Source organism: Mixophyes fleayi, chromosome 6, assembly GCF_038048845.1.
Source record: "Mixophyes fleayi isolate aMixFle1 chromosome 6, aMixFle1.hap1, whole genome shotgun sequence".
NCBI lineage: Eukaryota > Metazoa > Chordata > Amphibia > Anura > Limnodynastidae > Mixophyes > Mixophyes fleayi.
In genome coordinates, this window is record NC_134407.1 from 190,628,112 (window position 1) to 190,644,437 (window position 16,326).

Consider the following 16,326-nt stretch of genomic DNA (forward strand, 5'->3'; position numbering starts at 1 on the left):
TACAGTATACACTGCTATTATTAAACTGAACTGTCACAGGCAATTGTCTGAGTAGAACTACTGTCTCTACCATGTACATTTGCAGTGAAACTGTAGATTTACACAATTTGACTCCATTGAAGTGCTGCTCCTATTCACACTTAGACATAATAGATGCTGCTGATCTTGTGTCCAACTTCATGTCTATGGTATGGTCATTTAACTGTGGCTTGCTGTCACCCATTTATATTGAAAGGTTCTAGGTTGGTCATCATGTTTTCACTACCAGTGTCAGACCAGTTTGTCTCTATAGCATGTATGCTTTTAGTCTTGTTACTCACAATTTTCTTGTCATTTATATATTCGGTAGTTGTACAGGTCTCTTTGTATATGTCCCTTTTTTTTGCATCTCCTACAAAACTCATCCTTGAAACTGCACTGCAATGAAACATGGGTGCAACATGCTGTGGTAAGATGCTTCTGTTGATGACATGTCCTGCCTGGATCCCACAAAGTCGCCATTTTGTTAACAACTGACACTGTTACCTGTACTGCCCGTTTGAATGTAGGGACTGCTTCTGTTAACAGCTTTTATTGCACACTTTCATTTGAAATTCCACATTCCAATCTATCTCTTAGGGCATCATTCAATCGGTTTCCAAACTGACAGAGTTCTTACAGTCTCTTAAGTTCTGCCACATAAGCAGCAATGGATTCCTCCTCACTCTGGTTCCGCTTATGAAATCTAAATCGTTCAGCAATCAGTAGCGGTTTAGGGGGCAAATGATACTGCATAATTTGTATACTAACCGCCAAGGATTTATTTGCAGGTTTCTTGGGGGTAGCTAAGCTACATAGTAATCTATAAGCCTTTCCCCCATGTTGCTTAATAGAACCATAACTTCATCACTATCATATGCATCAAAATATTGTTCCAGTCTTTCTGTATATAATATCCAATAATCAATTTCATTGTCAAAGATATATGTTTGGCCCATGTATCCTGCTACGATGTTAAAGACTGACAGATGTCTTTTGGAACAGATGAATCCAGAATCCGGTTCTTGGGGCTTTCATGCTCTCTGATCATCGATAAGTAAGATCCTCGTCGCATGTTGCAGTGTATTTACTAATGACTGCATATACTCAATAATGCACTGGAACCAGGGGTGTTGCACATGCTGTAGCTTATTCATTTCAACAGCATTTGAACAGCACAGAGAGTAAAAAGTACAGCCCAGAGTAGAAAGTACAGCACAGAGAGTAGAAAGTACAGCACAGAACGTAGAAAGTACAGCACAGAGAGTAGAAAGTACAGCACAGAAAGTAGAGAGTACAGCACAGAGAGTAGCAAGTACAGCACAGAGAGTAGAAAGTACAGCACAGAACGTAGAAAGTACAGCACAGAGAGTAGAAAGCACAGCACAGAGAGTAGAAAGTACAGCACAGAAAGTAGAGAGTACAGCACAGAGAGTAGCAAGTACAGCACAGAGAGTAGAAAGTACAGCACAGAACGTAGAAAGTATAGCACAGAGAGTAGAAAGCACAGCACAGAGAGTAGAAAGTACAGCACAGAAAGTAGAGAGTACAGCACAGAGAGTAGCAAGTACAGCACAGAAAGTAGAAAGTACAAGACAGAAAGTAGAGTGAGACTAGAGTGAGTAGAGTGAGACTTTGTTACAACATAGCAGATTCAAAAGTGCAGTGTAGAACTAGCACAACTCATAACTTAACATGAGAAAGACTGTAAACTGCAGTCTGCAGATTCAACATTCATATATCTAACAATACTAGTGAGACATCTCTCTGTGCCTACACTGCATGTGTGTGTCAAATCCAGTAGTTAAAGCAAAACTTAAATATAAGATGAGTGCTTCTCATTATGCAATTAGCAAGCTGAGTACACATCCTGTGTAACAATTTCTGAAGGTGGTTGGTTTTGCTTGTATTTTTTTGTTACAGTCCGCAGTTAATAACATGGCTCTGTTTAGAGTGTGCTTTGATTTAAGTTTGCATTTTATACAGTATAGCACCTTTCCATACATTTAATATATCATCCCCCCTTCTTTCACTAACACGATTCCACTTAGAAGAAGGTAATTCATGCTTTGCTGTAACCTGTATTTCAAGATGAGGAGGCTGAGGGCCTGATTCATTAACAAGCGCAAATATCGATAGGTGCCATATTTTGCGTAAAATTGTTTTACATATGACCAGAACTGGACTATATGCTAGAGAACACGGGCCACTGGCAATGCAATTAATCTTTGAACGAACACTTCTGATGGCCTGTGATTTCATGGGTGGAAAGGGGAGGGAAGGGATGGATGCACATAGCTGAAGTACAGTACAGGCTTTCCCAAGCAGGTACGAGCAATTCAAAATCAGGGCATGCAGAAGTACGAAGTACGTTCCTTTTCAGATGTAAGGTTTGCAACTGCTCAAGGTCAAGTGTAACCAATGGATGATAGTGATGACCAAATACAGCATTCACAATCTCGTCATCTAATGGGATGATTGACAGCTGACATCACTCATCTCATTATATAACACTATATAAGACACATGGAGGAAGACTACTACAGTGCCATTTCATAAAAGCAGAGGCGATAGTTTACTAATAGGATTTATACACTAAGGTGGTAGGTGCACTCTTTAATATTTAAAAAGCAGTGCTAACTTCAACTGTGAATGTTTGAAATTGTCTCATCCTTTCGAATCATTCACATACATTTGTAATATTTTGAAATGCCATTTCACACATTAGCAAAGAGCTGTTGTGTGTTTTAAAATGTACATGACAGCATACATTCTTTGCGGTTCTTTCTTCCTACATACTTCATGTGTACTAAATTTCATGTCATGTTCTATAATCGGTTATTTTTACAGAAAATTTGTGATTAATTAACATAATTTGATCTTTGTTAGTTGTAAGTATTTCTATAATGTATAATGTCAACGGAGACCAAAAATTCTGCAATGCATTAGGATATATATATATATATATATATATATATATATACACGTATACATACATACATACATGCATACATACTTACATACATACATACATTCATACACATATATATATATATATATATATATATATACATACATACATACATATAAACATACATACATGCATACATACATACATACATACATACATACATACATTCATACATATATATGTATATATATACATACATACATACATACATACATATAAACATACATACAAACATACGCATATATATATATAGAGAGAGAGAGAGAGAGAGAGAGAGAGAGAGAGAACACTCACTCTTTTTGCCCTTGGCTCCTCACTCTCATTTTAAATCCATACAAAGAGCAAGACGTCGCATATAGTTTGGCACATATGTTCACCAGATTAGTTATCTATGGTTATCTATCACCATCTATGGTTATAGAGTGGACTTTTGGGATTCTAAAGGCCAGATTCCACTGCCTTTTCCAGTCTGTTGGAGCTCTTATGTATGTGCTATATATTGTGTCTGACATAATTGGTCTGTGTGTGGTATTCCATAATATTGCCATCAGAAGTGGAGTTCCATGGGTGAAAGAGTTCGAAGTTGCTTTCCAGGAGGTGGATGACGTTGATCCTAGTCCTTCAGATTTCCAAGACTATTCTGGATTCAAAGAAAATGTGATTTCATCATACCTGACATGTAAGTACATTTTGGGCTTGGCTTAAAATGTAATGCTTAAAGTAAATGGGCAAATAAAGAAGGAAACAATTTTTGCTTTTATAAATTGTGTATTCAGTTAAACAAACTTAAACAAATAGTGACACAATAAACCACACGTGAAAAGAAAAAAAAAAATTGGATTGGCGCCCTCACTTGACCCCAGTCCCAACATTGGTTGTGCTACTTGATTTCATCCATGCTGTAGATTACACAGGAGGTGGTGGAGCAGAAGATGCCTGAGGTGATGGAGAGGCAGATGATGCCTCAGGTGGTGGAGGGGCAGAAGATGACTGGTGGGTGATAATGAGGGTAAACTGGTGGCATAGAGGCAGCAGGGGAAACATATTGAATAGGACAGGAGGGGAAAAATGTGGCATAGGGGAAGGGGGTGTATTCTGTATGCAATGGGAACATAGATTTGGGAAGCACTCCCAGGTCTATGTTCCATAGTCAATGTTTAATTGATTTGCTACATATTTGCTTCCAAGGTAGAATTGCTTGCATACATCATGTCAAAATAAAACATCCATGCTTGTGTGCTGTCCTGCTTCCTTATCCTGGGGCTGACATTCATCTGCCCCCTCACGGGGATTGGCCTCTCATCCTAGGGCTGACATTCATCTGCCCCCTCAAGGGGATTGGCCTCTCATCCTGGGGCTGACATTCATCTGCCCCCTCACGGGGATTGGCCGCTCATCCTGGGGCTGCCATTCCCACACAGGAGTGCCCTCTTTTTCAGAAAGCCTATATACAGAAAGACTTTCTCTACAACTTTTTATATAATAAGATTGTTTTTATAACTCCAATAGAAAAGCTTTAAACATTGAGCTAGTGTGTCTTTCTTCCAGCTGTGATCAGATAATTTTAGTACTCGGCTAGATTTTCTTTTTAAATACTACTTTGTGTGTAAAGCGGTAGTAATTTAGGGGAGTGAACAGAAAAGGAAATAATCCTAGGATGTTTTATTTGTTGTAATAAAATATGATTTAATGAGCCTCCTAACCTGTCAACACTGCATCCAATCAAATCATAACAAAAGAGCTGTAGCCTAACTACTTAAAATTGATTGATGAGGTCTGTGCAGCTACAGTGCTAACTGTAAAGTGCACTTCAGTTCCTTAAGAAACTGTTTAGTATTAAATGCTGGGAAAATGGTTTTTAAGTAAAGGCCAAGAATCCATCTTTGCTCTTCTGTAATGAGCACAATAAATTACATATTTGCTTTGGCTGTTGACAATTTTTTTGCCTTGACCATGGGACTAATCGCCTAACCATACTCCATCACATATTGTTAATTAACCTCTAATCCTTTTTATTTAAGGTTCTAGAAATATTAAAATTTAAGTTGTTTAATATTATGGGAACTCATACATTTGACAATGTGAGTGTTTATAACACAGGGGTCTATTTAGTAATATATTGCCATAGGGCTGACTTGTGATAGAAATACTGGCTTGGAGCACTAAGAGTTAACTTACCTGTCTGCCGGGCCAGACTCAATGGATATTCACATGTGTGACCTGTTTAGCTGGTTCATGCATGTGCTGCGGAACTGGGTTTTCATTCCACTTAGTGAAAAAAAAATAGTTAAAAACACATGAAAATATTTAAAAAAATATTGGTCATTGAGAAACTGCTTTATACTGAAAATTTCACTCATTTTCTTCTTTTATTGCCATCCTGAGAAGGCAATAAGAAGAATTGTGACAGTCCTTGTACCGCCGCAATCTTTTGTAAATAGGCTTCCACATGGCGATAGCACTGACAGTGATTACATTATGTAGAAGGCGAAGCACCATCTCAAGATAAAACACCCATTTTGAGGAGTCCTATAATAAATAGACCTGAAACCCACACAATTCAGAAAGCAAAAATGATTTTCCTCTGCATCTACTCACTACTACTCACTATCATTATGCACACTTAAAATTGCTTATTGGCTTCCTGCAGGGCCAGCGGAAGCTCTTTGGTTGCCCTAGGTGTCGCCCCACCATCCATTGGAGGTGATACTCCTCTCCCGGCACAGCAGGCTGGCGGTGGTTGCGGCATCTTCTGCTCCTCAGACATGGAGTGCGGCACTGGACTGTGACACCATAACCCATTGCCACACTCCAAGCCTATCGTTGACATTTAGGAGAAGCAGCCGAAAGCTTCCTTGATATGGATCTGCCAGCTGCTTCTCCTCTATGTCTGTGGGCAGCACGGTGGCTAAGTGGTTAGCACTTCTGCCTCACAGCACTGGGGTCATGAGTTCAACTCCCAACCATGGCCTTATCTGTGTGGAGTTTCTATGTTCTCCCCGTATTTGCGTGGGTTTCCTCTGGGTGCTTCCGGTTTCCTCCCACACTCCAAAAACATACTGGTAGGTTAATTGGTTGCTATCAAAATTGACCCTAGGCTCTCTGTCTGTCTGTCTGTGTATATTAGGGAATTTATACTGTAAGCTTCAGTGGGAGAGGGACTGATTTGAATGACTTCTCTGTACAGCACTGCAGAATCAGTGGCGCTATATAAATAAATGGTGATGATGATGATGATGAGGTCAGAGCTTTGTGTGGTGGTGCCACAGAGGTATAACACCTCTGGATATTATGTCACTTAATTGGTGATTTAGCCCCCCCCCCCTAATAATTGGTGCCTTAAGCTACCACCAAGGTTTGCCTATTGGCCCCTTTGACCTGACATATCATAAGAGCTTTTTGTGATATACAATGATAGCACATTACAGTAAAGCTTATATTGTAAAGTAGTACACAGTTTTTATGAACCTGAAACAAGTGCAGTCTCTGCAGGTATTGCGGCCTGCATTAGATTGTGGTTCTAAGGTAAGTATGGCTGATCTTTATTATTTCATTAATGTACGCTTTAAAAGGGAATATGTGCGTAGATCATCAAAGTCCCTGCCTCTACTTATTTGACCTGACAAAGGCTACAGATCTCTTGACAAATGTCGTCTTGGTTGGGATACAAAATATTTCCAAACAGAAGAGGTGCTGTCTTTTCATCACTGCCCTGTTGGACAGTTTGGCTGAATAACTTGCTGCATAAAATGCTATATTAGTTTACTGTAGTATGTGTATGCATCAACTATAGTTTATGTAAAAGAAATGCTTACACACACTTAAGCCACATCCATTATTTGTCCTAGTCCCATTCCCCAAAAATATTTGTTTGGGTAGATGTTGCAAGAAATATTATTATCAGCACTGCCCTGTTGTGTTGAACAAATGCTGACGATAGGTTTATGTGGGGAGAGAGTTCCCAAGTTCTCCCAATAGGGTACAAATAAGCAAACAAACCCAAGATGCAATAGGAGAATTGTCAGTGTGAAAATAAGGATAATGTGTTCCTAAATATGAGAAACCACTGTTGATAATTAACACATACTTTATCAATCAAAAGGAAATAGTATCAACAAAAGAAATTACATAATTGTGCATGTGAGGAAACGGGGTGCTACTAGACTGAGAATTTTGTATTCATCACCTGTTTCTTACAGTTTAATGTACTTTTTAATCCTTGGCCCAGTCTAAGTATATACACAAGAGCATCGGTGTATTATGTGTATTATTATTTCATGTTACTGGGTACATTTTGCCCTTGCTATTAATAGCGATATTGTATGTAGTATAAATATAAAGAATATTGCCATACTGTGTGAAAATAACAGAACAGCAGCATTCATTTTGCTTGTGTTAGCTAATGTAATTACCATTTGTCTCAAATGTCTATTGTATGAAGTGCAGCTGAGATTTGGTTTGTAATCCGAACAATGTCGAGTTAACTAGTTGGCAGCCCATGTTAATTAGCTTGGTCAACAGGTGATCTGAGAGGTAATCAGGTTAGAACTTCTAAATGATATGCAATGTGCCTCTACAGTAATATATTGGTTGAAATAGCATGGGGAAATGTATCAATATGTTGCAATAAAAATGTAATTGTATCAAAAGGTATCACAGACTTATATTGTGTAACACTGCTGATATAATGTGTCAAAAGTCTTATTGTTCCATGTAAGCATGCAGTGTCATTCCTTGATGTACTATTGTAACCCCATGTGTAGTGTATCCAGCCAAAACAGCTAATTGAGTCAAGCCATTCTATTGTATAATCAAGATAACAGGGACAGTATGTCTAGCAGTTAAAGTGTTGACTGGGAGACCCCTTCTGTAAGGGGGAGGTTTGAGACATTTGACCCTACTTCCTGTGGATACAGCAAATAATATAGGGAGAGGAGTATGCCAGGGGAGCTATTGTAGTTTAGAGGATCTTGGTGTACAAGACATCAGCAAAAAGGACTCTGGGCCAAGCATCGTGGTGCCGCTGGAGGAAACCCTACCAGGACAGGGTTGGTGTGAGCCAGTATCCCAGGCTGGGGGACAGCGTAACTGTTTTGCTAATCGGTAGTGGTAATATTGCGGGAGGATAAGACTCTGAAAGAGACTGAGATTATTACTTTGGAGTGCTGACTGCAGGAGGCTGCTGGAGGGTACATGCTACCATTTACCCTGTATCTTGTGAACGTCTTGTGGTGTTGTGCTGTCGTGATAAAATCTTATTTTGGATATATTCTGGTCTACCCAAGTGATTTGAACCCCACAGAGGGTAACTGTATCCTCTCAGTGCAACAATAAGTAATGTAAAAGTAATAAAATGTAAATGTAGCAGAATGTTGTTACAGCATCAGAGTCCATTTCATACAATTTTTTTTTATTTAATTATCCATCTGTGTTGCATACTTAGGTGTAAATTTTCCTTATTTTAACACTAACTATTCTCCCTCTCATTCACCTATTGCTCCTTGGGTTCATTTGCTTGGTTCAAACAATATTTTGTTGTGCAACACTTTGTAGTATTTTGGGACTATGAATTGACGCTCAGATATTGACAGCTTTAGTAACCAAAATCTTATATCATCATTTTTTGATTGGGTTGAAAGAACAATTATTGTGCATTACAAAAGTACCAATGTTAGCAGTAAATAAAATGTCTAAGAAACTGAATGGTCAGGCTTATTTTTCCTGCATTTCCATGCAAGCCTAACCCCATTTACCATGCACCGTGTGGAGCATCCTGCTCAATCTGCTATCAATTGCTTGATTGTTATTATAATATTTTCTTGTATCTGCCATAGGGTAAATCATATATTGCTCAACATTATAAATATTATTGTTACACAAACAATAACACAGTATTTAATACAATATAAAGGAGATCAGTGGTTTTATTGTATTCCAAATTTACATATTCAATGAAGACAGATAATTTTAATGTAAAATTAAAACAACACTGTTTATATTTGGTTTTGGTGTGTCTTCATAAGTGATACAAAGGGAACAATCATAAACTCTACAAGAACGATCTGAGAGGTGCTCTGGTGTGATGTAGAGATGCTCAGGCTCGGTTTCTCGAGAACCGAACACACCTGAACTTAGCATATCCGAGTACCAAGCCGAGCCGGCTCGCTACATTCGCACTTTTTCAGAATCGAAAACGAGGCAAAACGTCATCATTACTTCGTCGGATCTCGCGAGTTTTGAAATCTATAAATACCGCCCTTCACAGTGATCTAGCGCCAATTGAAAGAGGGACACAAAAGGGGTAGCACACTGTGTAGAGCATTTGGGCAGCAACATTGATAGAATTGAAAGTGGAGGGGTTAGCAGTGTTCAACAAAGACTTCAGTGACATTCAAGAGAGCTCCATTGCTCCATTGCTAATTGCCATTGCTGAAATAGACTTAATAATAGTTCTGGCAGGCCTGGTCTTTTAAATCTGCAGTCACATTGTACTGTGTTATATAGGTAACACACAAAGAGAAGAACTCCATTGATATATTGCTAATTCTCATTCCTGAAAAATATAAATACTAGTGCTGGCAGGTTTGGTGTAATTCTGCAGTCACATTCTACTGTGTTATATAGGTAACACACAAAGAGGAGAGCTCCATTGCTAATTGCCATTGCTGAAATACAAATACTAGGCTAGGCCTGGCAGGCTTTTCTTCAGAATTTGGGAAATGTGAGGTGGTCAAAATTGACTGCAAATGATTTGAAATTAGTGTTATTGAGATCACTAATAAATAATAATGTAGGATCAAAAAAAGAGCAAAATTAAGTGATTTTAGCATATTTTAGCAATTTTTCTAAAAACAAAAAATACAGATCCAAAACCAAAACCAAAACATATGAGGGCGGTTTTGCCAAAACCAAAACCAAAACCAAAACACGAAGCGAATCCAGATCCAAAAGCAAAACCAAAACCACTTCACGAGGGTCAGTGAGCATCTCTAGTGTAATGGTGTAAAGACTTTCCTATTGTTTTGCTCTACATCATTTTCAGCAACAGACTGGTTTGGAAGTTCTTGTTATTTAGAATTGTAGTAAATAAAAAGAGATTTGCCAGCCACAAAACTTGCATGCTTGTGTGATTTATATGGTGAGTTATGCTGGGATCAATCTGGCAGCACTGTATCAGCAAAAGTTGTTATTTGCATTTAGTATATTTAAATGGCTTTTGACAGTATCACCCAGCATACTTGCCAACATTTGCAAACAATTTCGTAGTACAATTTACTGTTTTGTGACTGCATCTGTACAAATTTTGATTTACAGTACTCACAGTGGCGGGTGAGACTTTTACAGGGCCAAGAGGTGAGGATTAACACTGGGCAAATGGTCAATATTAAAAATATTGCCATGGTTAAAGGTTTCAAAGGAAAAACTTTAAAAAACTGAGATATTTGGGACATTTGGCATCTAAAGAATAGGTAACGTAGGTTTTTGGGATTGGAACAACTTTAATAATAATATAACATGATGCACTGAAACATTAGATTTATTTCATATTTTTATTGGTAGAAAAGAAACACAGCATAGTGAAAATGTTATCGTTTTGTTAATCAGTTGAGCATTGCTAAATTACTGTTACTGAAATTCTGAACATAGATATTTTTTATTTATTTCAGTCATATAATATTGATGTTATAACATGTTCCCGTGTAGCTACATGTAAACTTAACAGGAGCTAATTCTTAAAGAGGACATGCCTCTCGGAATCTTTCATCTAACCTTTACCCATTCTGCCCTCTCCTCTCTTATCCCCTCCCCAGGAACCATCGTCTATGACATCCTCTTCCTCTGTCCTGAGTGAGAGGAGAATTCAGGGTCAGAGACTGCACAACTTACCAGTCATGAAATCTCTTTCATTGCTGGAAAATACATTTGATGTTCCTGGCAATGAAGATGATTTGGGTGACAGATGAGTCAGGTGATCAACGGCAGGAAGGGTCAAAAAATGAGCATGAAGAAGAAATGAGACAGAAAAAGAGAAGAAGAAAAATAGCCTGGGAGGAAAAAAAGAATAAAGTGACAGGTGGATAGAAATACATTGGTATTACATTTATTTTTCCCTGTTCTCTGTCATCCTTGCCTCTCTCTATTAGGTCTCTCCCCCGCTACACCCACACTCTCTCCTCTGACTGCCTCTTCCCTCCCTAGTGCCCTGTACCCTCTCAGGACTCTCAACTCCCTGAGATACTTTCCCTAATTATTCAGACCTCCACTACCCTGTAATCCTGGCACTTCCTCCTCTTTACCTTGATACCTTCTCCATTTTCACTTGGCACTCTCATACCGCTTTCATACTGCCGCCCCGGCAATATCCCGGGTTTTTCAAGCCAGGTTTTTGCCGGGGCTCGGAGCGTCCCAGCTCAGAAACACCATTCATACTGCGCCTCGGACCCGGGAATTTCCCCGGTTGACCCCATTCATACTGCACAAGTCTGTGCCCTGGCAATTTGTGGAGTCATCACCAGAGCAGTTTTTATTGGCTAAAAAATGGTGATGTCATTGAAAGGTGACTGGTTTAATAGTGACTAGTGAAATAAAAGCAATTTTCTCCAACAAACTCCGATTCTGCTTCAGCTTGATCTGCACTCCACCATCCACCATTTCTCCTAAACTCCTTCTAGAATCTTCCACAGGCTCCCACCGATGACATCATCCTCCAGAGACAGGCAGACAGCCAATCAGCTTGTTTTCTGTGCAACCCGGGTTGAAAAACCCGAGTTGCACCATTCATAGTGCAGGCAACCCGGGTTCGACCCGGTAATTACCCCTCAATAAATCCCGGGTTGAAGACCCGGGTTTTTAGTCCCGGGATTTTTGACTTGTACCATTCATACTGCACCAAGACCCGGGTCGTTTGAGCTCGCCCCGGCAAAAACCCGGGATTTTGGTGCAGTATGAATGGGGTATCAACTTGGCAGCCTGGGATACTATCTACTAATAACTTCACTTGACTCTTGGCAGACCCCAAACTTGTACTGTCTCCTCTGTCTACTGACATCCCCTCCTTTCCATTCTTAAGGTGATGAGAGATTATGTTAACTAGACTTGGACATAATTAAAACAAGATAAAGACAATTTTTTATCCAGTTCTTTAAATATTTTAACTATTTAACTGAATATTGATTTTATTTTTAAAATAAAATAAAATGTAAAGTCATTTGCACTTTACCATTTAAGTGTTCTTTATTATTTTTTGTTGGTATAGCAAAAAGATTTCAACATTAAAAAAAAATTAAAAGAAATAAAAAACTGAAGCAATGCATTTAAAATGTAGTTTCCACTAATTCCTGTATCTTGTTCTTTTAATAGGTTTGTAATTGTGATTTAAAGAATCTTAGCATTCATTTATCCTTCTTAGAGAATCCGCCTACATGTGTCCGTCTTGTGCAGAATAAATATGTCAAACTAATGGAAACATGTTAAAAAGTTGATAAAAGTAAATATTACATTTGTCTGAGGATAAGACTATATAATTTTCTACGCTAGCTAGTAAAATCTTGTTTCACAGTTCTAGCCTTGTAAATGAATGGTTTTATACATTTAAGTTATCTTGTATTTGTGTAACTACAATGTAATAAATGTCAAGATGACAAATATAATGTAATAAGCCAACTCCCAAACAGCAAACAACTGTTAATAAAATATTGTAATTATATTTATAAGTATGGTTGTAAATATAATGCCTAAAAAACAACAACCATAAGTATAAAAGTACTTACTGATTAAATGGGCAGACTAGATGGACCAAGTGGTTCTTATCTGCCGTCAAATTCTATGTGTCTATGATTCTATCATCGGTCAAACATGAATAGAGATATTTGAACCCCCTTCCCCCAAATTAACCTCAAGATTCCTAATTGCAGCATAATCTACATTTTTCTATTTGTACGGACCAATCGGCTGGGTATGCGTTGATTCTCCAATAGACGCTAATTGTTTGTCAAATTTTGGAGACCACTAAATAATGCTGACTTCAAATCTATGGTGGCGCTGTTCCCACTGTCTTCACTGCTTTTCTCTTTAGTGGGAAGTGCTTGAAAGCTCTAATAACTATGAGACCACTCCTGGCACTCTGATTAGTAAGTTATGCCAGAGCACCAACAAATGCCTAATCATCCTGATGTCTTCCTAGTACAGCCAACAGTTTATTAAACTAAGTAGCTAGGAGGTACAGAGTAGCCTTTGCTGCAATTCCTTATTAAAGGCTACTGTAGTTATGGAGGGTGGGAGAATGTTGACCGCCTGTAAATCCAGGAGAAAATCATCATCATCATCATCATAATCACTTATTTATATAGCGCCACTAATTCCGCAACGCTGTACAGAGAACCCATTCACATCAGTCCCTGCCCCACTGGAGCTTACAGTCTAAATTCCCTAATATAGACACACACTCACACACAGAGAGACAGAGAGGGAGACAGACAGACAGAGAGGGACTAGTGTCAATTGTGATAGCAGCCAATTAACCTACCTGTATGTTTTTGGAGTGTGGGAGGAAACCGGAGCACCTGGAGGAAACCCAAGCAAACACAGGGAGAACATACTAACTCCACACAGATAAGGCTATGGTCAGGAATCGAACTCCTGACCCCAGTGCTGTGAGGCAGAAGTGCTGTGCTGTGAGTCTTGTGAAAATCCTGCCACCAGACACACATATTGCCAATCTTGACCACTGCCTTTCTCATGCATTGCCTCTTCAGGCATGGTAGCTGGTCTACTCCCTCTTCCAAGATGCCTTCTATTCCCACAATTTTTCCAATGTCATTTGGGCCCAGCCCCCTTTCTAAGCATTGCTGTCTTCCATTATTTCCACATTTACTTAACATTTGACTTCCCTTCTCACCTGTCCCTTCACTCATGTCTGTCTGCCTGTGTTTTATCTACCTCTCCTTGTCTTTTCTGGTTCTACACCCATTAGATTCTTAAACTACCCTCAGCAATTGCTTACTTTCCACTTGCCCTTTCTCAACCCAATTTACTTTTATTGCCCCTAAGTCTCCCTCATACTCTGGATATATCTGAACTGTTGCTTCATGAGGGAATAGAAGGAGAAGAAAGGATCCCCCTGTTCTGAGCTCCAACGGCAAACCTGTTGCTCTTTGTACCAATGTGTGCCTGCCAATAGCATGGTGATGTCTGGGTTGACAACTGCCTAGATGGCAGTAGATGTAGAAGAGATGCAAGATTCCCAGCATTGTCCCCAAGTTCAGAGGGACACAAGAAGGGGAAGGAGTCCCCATAATAATAAAGAAGATCCCCTGAGAGAAACAAAAGGGGAGACCCCAATACAGAAGGGGGATTGCAGCCAAAGCAGTGTGGAGCCAATTCAGCATTGAGGATCTGCCATATAGAGCCCCCATGTCTATAGATGGGACAGTATGTAATGAGACCCTATAAAAGGGGAATTGCTGCAAGACACAGTGTAGCAGTATTCAATGTGACCCAGGGGGTCAGAAAGGATACAAGAGGGGCTGTTATTGCCCAAGGGGTGAGTGAAGAGACTGCAAGAGGACACTCAGGAGAGTATCAGATCTACCAAGCAATGCTGAGACTCGACCGGATACAGAGGGTGTCAGAGCCAAATTCCAGTTAGTGTGAGAATCTCAAGAGGGGCAGATAGAGAACAGCATGAATGTGTTTTAGTTTGGCGTGACCCTACTGTACATTGAATATGGCAAAACTCCCCTTCCTCACCCTGTTCACTCCCTGAAATTGTAGGCTGTAGTAAGTGTCATTTCCGCTCGAAGATGGAATGGACAGGGCTGTGTTTACTGGCATATGCTCTGGTTCTGGGTATACGCAGAGTGATTTTGCATACGATGCACTCAAAATCGGCAGATACGTGTCTTGATGGATCAGATCTTAAATTACCACACCTGTGTCCCAATACCTTAAAGAGACATTGTAGAAAACCTGCATGTATGGGGACCCTCTGCTTATTTAAGCCCACAGCAAAGAACTAGCCAGGGAGAGGAAAGTGCAAGTGAGGAAGTATATCACCCACCCCTCTACCCCAGGACCACAAACAGTGACAGGGGGTTACCTGGATCAACAGCACATTATGATTGATCAGTATAATCATTAGCAATGTTCTAGATTTTTGTAGAGAATAAGTAAATACAAATCCAATTCTTTATTCATATGTTTGCCTAGGTGTGCAACACTTATCCACTTTGCAGTACTGAAACTACCTGGATAAGACTGATGTGCAGTCTGGTAGCGCTCATTGGTGGGATGTCATCCCCGGTAGTCCCTGTAAATAGTCTCCATTTGTGTGCACGGGTATTGTGACAAATACTGTACGAAGTTTACTACTAGGGCCTGAGTCATTAAGGAAAGTACGGCAAAAAAAAGGAGTAAGTGTTCTCTGGGACAAACTATGTTACAATGTAAGAGGTGCAAATTAGTTTATTATTTTGCACATAAGATAAATACTGGCTGTTTTTTCATCTAGCACACAAATACTTAAAAGATTTATTTTTACACTGAAATTTAAAGTTGATATAGGACATGCCCTATCCCAAAAATAAATTTGTCCCCCATATTTTAAATTTATTACCCCCTCCAATGCAACATGGTTTTGCCCAGGTGCAAAGTTACTCCTTTTTTTATGCTTTACTTTCCTTAATGACTCGGCCCCTAGTCTCTAAGTTTGCAGAAAGTCAATTATTTATTTTAATGGAAAAGAGAGTAAAGAAAAGTGATAGTCTCATTATGGGGAATTTTATCTATGAAGATATAAATTGATATCTTGAAATGAATGATCTAAGGTCAGTACATTTTTATCAATATTAAAGGTGATTACCGTTCTCAAATTGGTGATCCAGCTGTAGAAGGAGCATTCTTGGAATTAGCATTATTAAAATAAACTAATATTATATCTAATGTACATGTTAGGGGGCATTAGGCAATATTTTACTAAGATGTGTTAGGGGATTTAATAAACCATGAATGTTCAAGAGACTAAATTTAATCACTTCAAAGGAGAGCTAAAGCTAAATGGGATTGTATCCTCACAAATATAAGTCTAAATGGGACATTTAAAAAAAATATAAAACAGAACAACTGCATATATATACCTTATGGCATCAAATAACAAAAAAACAATGTGGCTATATAAGAAAGTCACAATTATTACAATTAGAAATGAGTGAAACATTAAATAAATTCAAGTAAAGTAACAAAAAAAAGACAAAAGAGGTGGTTGTAAGAGGGTAATTTTTCATTCATAACTAAAATTAGCCGCTATTGACATACGAACGCCAGAAAAAAAGACAACTTTT